This window comes from Somniosus microcephalus, chromosome 7 (assembly GCF_052327205.1).
Source record: "Somniosus microcephalus isolate GS21.2 chromosome 7, FLI_Smic_1.0, whole genome shotgun sequence".
NCBI lineage: Eukaryota > Metazoa > Chordata > Chondrichthyes > Squaliformes > Somniosidae > Somniosus > Somniosus microcephalus.
This window is the reverse complement of record NC_140993.1, coordinates 38,552,610-38,563,555: the sequence shown is the minus strand read 5'-3', so window position 1 is coordinate 38,563,555 and position 10,946 is coordinate 38,552,610.

The window sequence follows — 10,946 nt, the reverse complement described above, 5'->3', positions numbered from 1 at the left end:
GTCATTGCCTGGCACTTCTGTGGTGCGAATGTTACCTGCCACTTATCAGCCCAAGCCTGAACATCGTTCAGGTTTTGTTGCATGACGGCATGGACTGCTTCATTATCTCAGGAGTTGTGAATGGCACTGAACACTGTGCAGTCATCAACGAACATTCACATTTCTGACCTTATGTGAGAGGGAAGGTCATTGATGGAGCAGCTGAAGATGGTTGGGCCTAGGACACTGCACTGAGGAACTCCTGCAACAATGTCCTGGGGCTGTGATGATTGACCTTCAACCACCGAAACCATCTTCCTTTGTGCTAAGTATGAGTCCAGCCAGTGGAAAGTTTTTCCCCTGATTCCCACTGACTTCAGTTTTACTAGGGCTTCTTGATGCCACACTTGGTCAAATGCTGCATTGATGTCTAGGGCAGTCACTCTCACCTCACCTCTTAAATTCAGCTCCTTTGTCCATGTTTGGACCAAGGCTGTAATGAGGTCGGGAGCCGAGTGATCTTGGCAGAACCTAAACTGGGCATCAGTGAGCAGGTTATTGGTGAGTAAGTGCCGCTTGATAGCACTGTCGATGACACCTTCCATCACTTTGCTGATGACTGAGAGTAGACTGATCAGGCAGTAATTGGCCGGATTGGATTTGTCCTGCCCATCATCCTTCTTGTGAATGCCTCCCTATCGAGGTCCTCCTCTGAGTCGTGTGCAGCAGAACTCGTGCGCAAACTCATCCTCCAAGGAGCTGGTTCCCGAGCTACCCTTTCCCCCTGGCCTTGCTGCAGCCCGCTCGTGCCCAGTGCATCACCCAGTGCAGATCCATCTACTAAACTTGCATCTAAAGATCGTGTAGTGCCAGTATCTGAGCTGGTGCCTGCGGGTGAGAGATGCAGTGACGTGGTGCTTTCTTCCTCCCCCTCTTCTCCTGCCTCACTCTGACTGGAACGCCCAGGTACAGGCTGGTCAGTTGGTTGCTGATTACCTGAAAGCATAAAGGCACAATGCTCACGTTAAGGTGAGGGCAGGGGGGCAAGAAGGGTGCAAGGAATGCAGACAGTATAATGAGCTGGAAAGTGGGAAAGGCTTGTGCTGTGAGGGGGAAGTGGGATGAGAGGAGAGGGGATGAACATACCATTGTTGTCCCCAATGCTGATGGCCACGGCGCCCACCACCTGGCACCCAATGACTCTCAGCACTCACTCCTCCGGGTCTGTAAGCTGTTGGATGTCCACTTCACCCCCACCTGTTAGCTCCTGCTCGCTCCTTTTGTGGGCCAGCTTGGCCTGCAAGAGAAAGTAAAGTATGTGCGTGAGTGTGCAGCTATGTTTTTGGGAGATGTGCCTGCTAGTTGAATAGCTGTGATTGTAGCAAGGCATGAGATGTGGATGTGAGTTTGAGTAGGTGGAAATGCTTGGTGGGTGAGTGGTGGGGGGGTGTGGTGGTTTGTGCAGTGTGTACAGACTGAGGTTCAGATGCTGGTATGTAGGACGTGTTGAAGCACGTACTCACCCTGACCACCCGAGTGAGGTCATTGAATTTTTTTACGGCACTGTGTGAGGGTCCTGAGGACCACACTGCTGGCCCAGATGTCCTGGCCCACTTCACTCCACATTGCCCTGAAGACCTGGGGCAATGGCCTCCTGCCAGTGGCCGGGAACAGCATTGCCCTCCTTCTTTCCTCTGTCGCGACCAATGCCTGGTCACTGAAACGGCGAGCTCTCTCCCAAGGACTGGGATCAGCCATGAGGATAAGACGTGTAGCTTTTGAGTTGCTGGGAGGTCGCCTTCAGAGCCGGCAATGTTGAGAATGAGGTTGTGCAGAATGATTGAACCTCCCCTTTAAGAACTGGAAGGAGCCAGTGTGAATGATGAGTCCAGATTGGAGTGCACCTGAAATTGGTTATTGCTCTTCGGGTAGCACCCTGCTCTCTGTGTACAGTGTCCTAAGTTAGGTGATTAGCGCTTGATTTAGCGCTCCAGCTCTTTCTTGGAGCGCCAACAATCAATTAGCAGGGGGTCAGAAGGAACTCTGCAACTTTTTTTAATTTAGTGCCCCTGCTGGGGCGATACTGAATTTCTAACCCAAGGGGCAGGATTTTCATTGGGCCATGGAGGTGGGATTGGAGGCGTGTGGGGGGTTAAGATCCCGAAATCGGGGGTCCCGACCCCAACCCGCCCCCAACCCGCCTCCATGCCAGTTTCAAAGGAGGCGGGTACCCGCCCCGCACTGGGAACCGCCTCCCCGAGGCAGGAAGGGGATTAGTGCCAATGAACTGCCTGGTAACAAGTATCTAACAGGCAGTCTTTAGCCTAATCCCTATTTTTAATGTTGAAGTGTGGGATTCCCGACGGTTCACCACGCCAAGTTAGAGGAGGCAGACCGTCGGGATGAAGGGCTTGGAGGGGTCGAGATGTCCGGTGTTCAGGTAAGTGATGGGTGCATGAGTGCAGAGGTAAGTGTGTTTGGTGTGTGTAAAGTGTTTAAAGAAGTTCTACTAACCTTTACTTACCTTTACAGCCTTCCTTCCTTCAGGTCTCGGGAGTCCCTCATCTCACCGGCACAGAAAGCATAATGGCTGCGAGCTGTCAAAAATTGCAGCATTCAGCTTTCTGTTCTGGGGAGATCTCTAAATCATCCTGAGAGGAAGGAATTAACCTGGAGTGCAGATTGTCAGTGTTTGATAGCTTCAAACAGCTGTGAGACGCTGATATTTCATCTGTCAAAAGGTCTTGACAGATGAAATTTCAATCTGTGACATCACCTGTTGCCGGGTGGCTCTTAATTGGCCTGCTGAGCCCACTGGGTGGGCTCAACAAGGTCAATCAAGTCAAAATCGCGTGGGTTGGCTAGAACTCAATGGAGGCAGGACTACAACCCCGAAAGTTGTCGTCTCGCCTCCTACCTGACTCCTCAATGAAAAGCCAGCCCAAGGAGTCTAATCCTAACTTAAACTCACCAATTTATACCAACCTCAGACATTGATCTCAACTGTATGATATTAATCAGCAAGCAATTACAGATGAATTACTGTGACATAACTGTAACCTTTTATTTATTTTGTCAATTAATTCTACCTACTAATTTTTGTATACTCAATTTAATTGCTGCTAACTATGATTCTAAGGTTAATAAACAATTTGTAGTTCATGACTTTGTGTTTGACTTGCTCATTGATAATTGGAAAGAGCGGCTTGATTCAATTACTCAATAGCTTGTGCAAATCCTGATGGGAGGTTGGTAGTGTAAATGCTGGTGTAACCTGAACTGCTTGATGTAAGACAGTTTGACAGTCCAGATTTGGGCATTATTCACTCCTAGGCATAAACTGGGTGGTAAATATAGGTAGTTCCTTGAGTAGAAGAATGAGAGGTGATCTTATTGAAACATATAAGATTCTGAGGGGGCTTAACAGGGTAGATGCTGAGAGGATGTTTCCTCTCGTGGGGGAATCTAGAACTAGGGGGCATAGTTTCAGGATAAGCGGTCGCCCATTTAAGACAGAGATGAGGAGGAATTTCTTCTCTCAGAGGGTCGTGAATCTTTGGAGTTCTCTACCCCAGAGAGCTGCGGAGGCTGGGTCATTGAATATATTCAAGGTGAGGTAGACAGATATTTGAGCTACAGGGGAGTCAAGGGTTATGGGGAACAGGCAGGAAAGTGGAGTTGAGGCCAAGATCAGATCAGCCATGATCTTATTGAATGGCGGAGTAGGCTCGAGGGGCCGAATGGCCTACTCCTGCTCCTATTTCTTATGTTCTTATGTTCTGGACATGGAGAAACAAGGGAGACATTCAAGCACTGGAGGGAATGACGAGAAAAGCTACGAGGCTGATACTATGGGCTGGAGTTTCTCAGCCACGAGGAGGTGGGTATGGAGACGGGACTGCCAGGAAAGTTGCAGAATTTGGGGGCGGGTGACAAACCCACCCCCAACCCGCCTCCGTGCCCTCTTGCCAGGAGGCGGGAAGCCGTCCTGCCCCGGGTCCCGTCTCCTTGGAGGCGGGAAGGGATTAAAGCCCATTAACTGCCTGTTAACAGGTAGTTAACAAGCAGAAAATAGGATTATCCCCATTTTTTGTGCTGAAGTGTGGGCTTCCCGACCTGGGGGAACCCCACCGGGGTGTTCGAGGTGAGTAGGAGGTCTGCGGGGGTCGGAGGGGTCTGAAAGTGCGATGTAGAGATGAGTGATGGGTGCAAGTGTGGAGTGGTAAGTATGTGAAGTGAGTGTAAAGTGTTAGAAAATGTTAACTTATCTTTGTTTCTACCTACAGCCTTCAGTCCCTGACATCTCCATTGTAGAGATCACAGACTGGCTGTTGCATCTTCCGATCCAACAGCCAGCTGATTTCTGCAAAGTAGAAATGTTTGATGAGTCCTGAACGCATGAACTCATCAAACTACACAGAATATCAGTGTTTGACAGCTTCACAGAGCTGTCAAATGATGACATTTCTTCTTTCAAAAGTTCCCCGAGACCGGAGAAGCAGTGGACCTGCGCGGGAGCAACCCTAGGCGGCGGAGTATAAGAGGGAGCAACCAGAGGCACCGAGGCCCACAGCCCCGAGACCGGAGAAGCAGTGGACCTGCGCGGGAGCAACCCGAGGTGGCGGAGTATAAGAGGGAGCAACCAGAGGCATACCAATCCAGGTTCCGGGAGAGAGGTAAAAAGTAATCCAAGTGTGACGTCAGCAGGAAGCAGGTAAGTGATTGGTTGGTGAGTATTTCTCTCTTTTCAATACAAGCTTGAATTCTGTGGTGTTAAATTTCTAGGGTCTCTGTGTTGTAGTGGGGACAGTTGGTAAATAAAGCGCCCTAGAGTATACCTGTAACTGGGGTGTTGAATACATTTTTAAATTAATTAAAGGAGTAAGTCATGGCAGGAGAGCTCAGACCCGTGTTCTGCTCCTCTTGCTCCATGTGGGAAGTCAGGGACGCTGCCGGTGTCCCTGACAACCATGTGTGCGGGAAATGCATCCAGCTGCAGCTACTTGTAGACCGCATTGCGGCGCTTGAGCTGCGGGTGGATGAGTTTTGGAGCATGCGCGAAGCTGAGAGGGTCGTGGATAGCACGTTTAGCGAGTTGTTCACGCCACAGAGTAGGGCTGCACAGGCAGAAAGAAATTGGGTGACCATCAGGCGGAGCAACAGAGGCAGGCAGGAGGTGCAGGGAACCCCTGCGGACATCCCCCTTTCAAACAGGTATACCAAGTTGGATACTGTTGAGGGGGATGACTTACCAGGGGAAGGCAGCAGCAGCCAGCTTCCTGGCACCAGGGATGCTTCTGCTGCTCAGAAAGGGAGGAAAAAGAGTGGGAGAGCAATAGTGGTAGGGGATTCTATCGTAAGGGGAACAGATAGGCGTTTCTGTGGCCGCAAACGTGACTCCAGGATGGTTTGTTGCCTCCCTGGGGCCAGGGTCATGGATGTCACTGAGCGGCTACAGGGCATTCTTAAGGGGGAGGGTGAGCAGGCAGAGGTCGTGGTCCACATTGGGACCAACGACATAGGTAGGAAGGGGGATGAGGTCCTGCATCAAGAATTTAGGGAGCTAGGTAACAGATTAAAGAGCAGGACCTCAAAGGTTGTAATCTCTGGATTACTCCCAGTGCCACGTGCAAGTGAGTATAGGAATAGGAGGATAGAGCAGATGAATGCGTGGCTAAAGAGTTGGTGTGGGGGGAGGGTTTTACTTTCCTGGATCACTGGGTCTGCTTCTGGGAAAGGTGGGACTTGAACAAGTCGGACGGGTTGCACCTGAACCAGAGCGGGACAAATATCCTTGCGGGGAGGTTTGCTAGCACTGTTGGGGGGGGGTTTAAACTAACTTGGCAGGGGGATGGGATACAGAGGGGAGCTGAAATAGGGGGTGATGTGCTGCCAATTATAGAGAAAAAAACAAGTCAGCTTGGTAGACAGGGCAAATATATAAGGGCAAGGCTGGATGGCATCTATTTTAATGCAAGGAGTCTTGCAAATAAGGTGGATGAACTGAAGGTGTTGATAAACACATGGGAGTATGATATTGTTGCTATCACGGAGACATGGTTGAGGGAGGGGCAAGACTGGCAGCTCAATATTCCGGGGTACAGAATCTTCAGGCGAGACAGAGGGGGAGGTATAAGAGGAGGGGGTGTCGCAATATTAATTAAGGAGTCAATTACTGCAGTAAGGAGGGATGATATATTAGCAGGTTCCTCTAATGAGGCCATATGGATGGAGCTTAAAAACAAAAAGGGGGCAAGCACTTTGCTGGGAGTGTACTGTAGGCCTCCAAACAGTCAGGGGGAGATAGAGGAACAGATATGTAGGCAAATCTCAGAGAAATGTGCAAATAATAGGGTAATAATAATGGGGGATTTCAACTTCCCCAATATTAACTGGGATAGTCAGAGTGTGAAAGGCTCAGAGGGTGCAGAATTCTTAAAGTGCATCCAGGAGAGCTTTTTGAGCCAGCATGTAGAAAGTCCTACAAGAGAGGGGGTGGTACTGGACCTAATTCTAGGGAATGTGGCCGGCCAAGTGGAAAAAGTGCTAGCAGGTGAGCACTTTGGTGACAGTGACCATAATATGGTGAGATTTAAGGTGGTCATGGAAAAGGACAGGGATGGGCCGGAAATAAAGATTCTAAATTGGGGGAAGGCCGATTTTAATAGGATAAGGCAGGATCTGGCCAAAATGGACTGGGATCAGCTACTTGTAGGAAAATCCGCATCGGAGCAATGGGAGGCTTTCAGAAGGGAGATTGAGATCATACAATGGCAACATGTTCCCGTAAAGGTCAAGGGTGGTTCCAAAAACCACAGGGAACCTTGGATGTCAGGGGATATACGAGAATGGATTAGGAAAAAAAGGAGGGATTTTGGCAGGTACAAAAGGCTAAAGACGGAGGAAGCCCTAGAGGAGTACAAAAAGTGCAGGGGGATATTAAAAAAGAAATTAGGAGATCAAGGAGGGGCCATGAAATAACACTGGCGAGCAAAATAAAGGAAAATCCTAAGATGTTTTATAAGTATATTAAGGGTAAGAGGATAACTAGGGAAAAAATAGGGCCCATTAGGGACAAAAGTGGCAATCTGTGTGTGGAGCCGGAAGATGTAGGAAGGGTTCTAAATGAATTTTTGCATCTGTTTTCACTATGGAGAAGGACGATGTAGACATAGAAATAGGGCGGGGGGACTGTGATATGCTCGAACATATTAACATCGAGAAGGAGGAGGTATTGGCGGTTTTAGCAGGCCTAAAAATGGATAAATCCCCAGGCCCGGACGAAATGTATCCCAGGCTGCTGTGTGAGGCAAAGGAAGAGATTGCGGGGGCTCTAACACATATATTCAGGACCTCTCTGGCCACAGGGGACGTGCCAGAGGACTGGAGAACCGCTAATGTAGTACCATTATTCAAGAAGGGAAGTAGGGAAAAACCGGGGAACTACAGGCCAGTGAGCTTAACATCAGTGGTAGGAAAATTATTGGAAAAAATTCTGAGGGACAAAATTTGTCTCCACTTGGAGAGGCAAGGATTAATCAGGGATAGTCAACATGGCTTTGTCAAGGGAAGATCATGTCTGACTAATTTGATTGAATTTTTTGAGGGGGTGACGAGGTGTGTGGATGAGGGTAACGCAGTGGATGTGGTATACATGGATTTCAGTAAGGCCTTCGATAAAGTCCCGCACAGGAGACTGGTCAAGAAGGTAAGAGCCCATGGAATCCAGGGTGCCTTGGCACATTGGATACAAAACTGGCTTAGTGGCAGAAGGCAGAGGGTGATGGTCGAAGGTTGTTTTTGTGACTGGAAGCCTGTGGCCAGTGGGGTACCACAGGGATCGGTGTTGGGTCCCTTGCTGTTTGTGGTCTACATTAATGACTTGGATATGAATGTAAAAGGTATGATCAGTAAGTTCGCGGATGATACAAAAATTGGTAGGGTGGTAAATAGCGAGGAGGGTAGCCTCAGTCTGCAGGACGATATAGATGTGTTGGTCAGATGGGCGGAACAGTGGCAAATGGAATTTAACCCGGAAAAGTGCGAGGTGATGCACTTTGGGGGGACTAACAAGGCAAGGGAATACACAATGAATGGTAAGACCCTAGGCAAGACGGAGGGTCAGAGGGATCTGGGTGTGCAAGTACACAGATCCCTGAAGGCGGCGGAACAGGTGGATAAGGTGGTAAAAAAGGCATATGGGATACTTGCCTTCATTAGACGAGGCATAGAATATAAGAGCAAAGAGGTTATGATGGAGCTGTATAAAACACTGGTTAGGCCACAGCTGGAATACTGTGTGCAGTTCTGGTCGCCACACTACAGGAAGGATGTGAACGCTTTGGAGAGGTGAAATAAAGAATAGATTTGCCTTCCAAAGGTAGGCTTTATTAACTTTAAAATCTGCAGCACATCTTCCCACATCCAGTCCCAACCAAAGCTGGAAAAGAACTGAATTTAAGGTGGCCACAACACATCATGTGATCATCAACTACCAATGAGATTACAACATATATCCCAAGGCAGTTAACAAACAACCAATCACAATACTTTTACTAAACAAGGAATAATCACCACATTCACCCCTCCTTTTAAAATATACTCCAACCTAAATAACCTTTACAATTTATAATTAATTATTTCCAACTAAAACTATGCACAACAAGAATAAAACTGTTCACATGACACAATACTAAGTGAACAACAACAAATAGTAACATTGCACATAAGTATTACGTATCTCTCAACTAAAACAATATACTATAATATTTCAACAATTTTAAAACATTACTATCAATTTAAAAGTCCATTTTCAATCGGTCGACCGGATATCTTGTTCGTGTCGACCTTCTTAACCTTGGTGAAATTCCTTGCCCTCCCACACCAGAAGGCACAGAAGTATCTTCAGCAGGAAGGCTATCCATATCCCGATTTTCAACGGTTTCCGGATTAGAAATCCCATCAGAAGGTAAACTGGGACGGTCATAAACATCTATCAAGGGCTGACTAATAGAAGTATAATTATCTGCAATCGGATTGGAAATGTTCGTAGTATCTGTAACAGCATCCACATTATCTGAATCATGACTATTGTTAATATCCTCAGAAGAGGGCTGGCCCCCACAAGGAGCCAAGTCTTTAATTGAAACAGTACTTTCTTTCCCATCTTGGAATCGAATATGAGCATATTGGGAATTTGCCTCCAACATCTCCACCTCCTCCACCAAAGGATCATATTTTGACAATCTAACATGGCGTCGAAGCAGCACAGGTCCCTGCATAGTAAGCCATGAAGGTACCGAATATCCCGTAGTAGATCTCCGCGGATAGTTAAAGAGCCTTTCATGGGGGGTCACATTAGTAGCCGTTGAAAGCAATGATCTAATGGAATGCAGGGCATCAGGCAGTACCATTTCCCACTGTGTATTCTTAAGGTTCTGGGATGTCAAAGCCAACATAACTGCCTTCCAGATCACCCCATTGTATCGTTCGCACTGTCCATTACCCTGGGGATTATACGGCGTAGTTCTACTAGTAGAAATTCCCCGACTCTGAAGGTATTCCTTCAACTGGGAAGACATAAAAGAACTTCCCTGATCCGAATGGATATACGCAGGCATCCCAAAGATGACAAAAAGTTGAGTCAGACATTTAATAACTGTAGCAGCTGATACATCTGCACAAGGAAAAGCAAAAGGGAACCTTGAAAACTCATCCACAACAGTAAATATATATCGGTTTTGAGTAGTTGAAGGAAGAGGCCCCTTAAAATCGACGCTCAAACGTTCAAAAGGGGAAGTAGCCTTTATAAGATGAGCTCGTTCAGGCTTAAAGAAATTCGGTTTACACCGAGCACAGATAGAACATGATGAAGTCATCCGCTTGACATCTTCAACTGAAAAAGGCAAGTTCTTACTGCGTACAAAGTGTATCATCCTCGTAACCCCAGGATGACATAAGGCATTGTGAAGATTAATAAGCGTATCTCCGTGAATCACAGAACAATAAGCCCTCGACAGTGCATCAGCAGCAACATTATCCTTCCCCGGACGATAAACTATGTCAAAATGGTAACATGCCAACTCAATCCTCCATCTCATTATTTTATCATTTTTGATCTTTCCAAAATGTTTAACATCAAACATAAAGGACACAGATTTTTGATCAGTTACCAACGTGAAATGTCGCCCCGATAAATAATGTCTCCATTTACGCAATGCTTCTACTATTGCGTATGCCTCTTTCTCTATTGAAGAATGTCTTTTTTCACTATTGTTCAAAGTACGTGAGAAAAAGGCCACAGGTCTTCCATTTTGGTTCAGAGTAGCCCCAATTGCAAAATCCGAAGCATCCGTCTCGATCACAAAAGGAACCTGCTCATCAATAGAATGCACAACTGCTCCTAAAATATCCTTTTTAAAATTCTCAAAACACATCCTGGCCTCCCATGATAGAGGATATGTCGTAACCCGAATAAGAGGCCGGATCTTCCGTGAAAAATTTGCAATCCAATTAGAATAATAAGAAAACAGTCCAACAACTCGTTGCAAAGCCTTAGAATTAGTAGGACAAGGTAAATCAATCAATGGTCGCAGACGTTCTGGATCTGGTTTAATCTTGTTTCCCGAGATAATATACCCCAATAGATTTACCTCAGTAGTCGAAAAGATACATTTCTCTTTGTTAAAAGTTAAACCAACTTTTTCCGCAGCTTGAAGGAATCTTTTTAAATTAGAATCATGCTCCACCCTTGATTTGCCACACACTGTGATGTCATCTAAGTATGAAAAGGTGTCAGAGAGGGAGTTATCACTTATAAAAGCATCCATTGCCTGTTGAAAACAAGCAACACCATTAGTAACACCAAATGGTATTCGGCAAAACTGATACAGCTTTCCACCAGCCTCAAAGGCCGTATATGGTTGATCCTTCTTAACAATAGGAATCTGATGATAAGCACTCTTTAA